The sequence below is a fragment of the Mugil cephalus genome, chromosome 1 (assembly GCF_022458985.1).
Source record: "Mugil cephalus isolate CIBA_MC_2020 chromosome 1, CIBA_Mcephalus_1.1, whole genome shotgun sequence".
Classification (NCBI taxonomy): domain Eukaryota; kingdom Metazoa; phylum Chordata; class Actinopteri; order Mugiliformes; family Mugilidae; genus Mugil; species Mugil cephalus.
This window is the reverse complement of record NC_061770.1, coordinates 46712540-46713733: the sequence shown is the minus strand read 5'-3', so window position 1 is coordinate 46713733 and position 1194 is coordinate 46712540.

The window sequence follows — 1194 nt, the reverse complement described above, 5'->3', positions numbered from 1 at the left end:
GCCTCCCTCCCCCCCCACCCGGGAGCCGGGATTCCCCCCATTTTTTTCCCTTTCCTCCCCCCTCCCCCCCCTCCGCGCCATGTGCACCCGTTTTCCAGCCTCCCTCCATCCACCAGCCAGGCAAACCTTTCCCACACTGCAGCCCTCCTACCTACCTCCCCCCCCTCCCTCCGTTTTCCCAACCCGCCCGCCTCCCTCCCTCCCCCCCCTTCTTACACTTAGAAAATTTTTTCCCCAATTTTGGGGGGTGGTAAGTTCGTACGCTTGAAACCGGGGCCCGCAGGGAAGAAGGGGAGAGCGGGGCGAGGTCCCCCGCTCTCCCCTTCTACACTTTGAAATTTTTCCACCTCTCTCTCTACAGCCAGGCATCCTGCCTCCCTCCCTCCCTCCTCCGCGGCATGTGCACCCGTGCTCCAGCCTCCATCCAGCCAGCCTGGCAGCCTGCCTCCCTCCATCCTCCCTGCCTCCCTCCCTCCATCCTCCCTCCCTCCAGCCAGGCAGCCTCCATCCCTCCAACCTGCTTCCCTCCCTCCCTCCCTCCCTCCCTCCCTCCCTCCCTCCTTCCTGCCTCCCTCCCTCCCTCCCTCCCTCCCTCCAGTCAGTCAGGCAGCCTGCCTGCCTCCCTCCCTCCCTCCTTCCTGCCTCCCTCCCTCAACAGCCTCCCACCCTCCATCCTCCCTCAGCCTGGCAGCCTGCCTCCCTCCCTCCTCCGCGGCCATGTGCACCCGTGCTCCAGCCTCCATCCAGCCAGCCTGGCAGCCTGCCTCCCTCCCTCCATCCTCCCTCACTCCAGCCAGGCAGCCTCCCTCCCTCCAGCCAGGCAGCCTCCATCCCTCCAGCCTGCCTCCCTCCCTCCAGCCAGCCAGGCAGCCTGCCTCCCTCCATCCTCCCTCCCTCCAGCCAGGCAGCCTGCATGCCTGCCTCCCTCCTTCCAGCCTCCCTCACTGCAGCCTTCCCTCCTCCCTCCAACCAGCCTCCCACCCTCCTCCCTCCAACCAGCCTCCCCACCCTCCATCCTCCTCAGCAGCCTCCCTCCATCCAGGCAGCCTGCCTCCCTCCATCCTCCCTGCCATCCTCCCTCACTCCAGCCAGGCAGCCTCCCTCCCTCCAGCCAGCAGCCTCCATCCCTCCAGCCTGCCTCCCTCCCTCCCTCCAGCCAGGCAGCCTGCCTGCCTGCCTCCCTCCTTCCAGCCT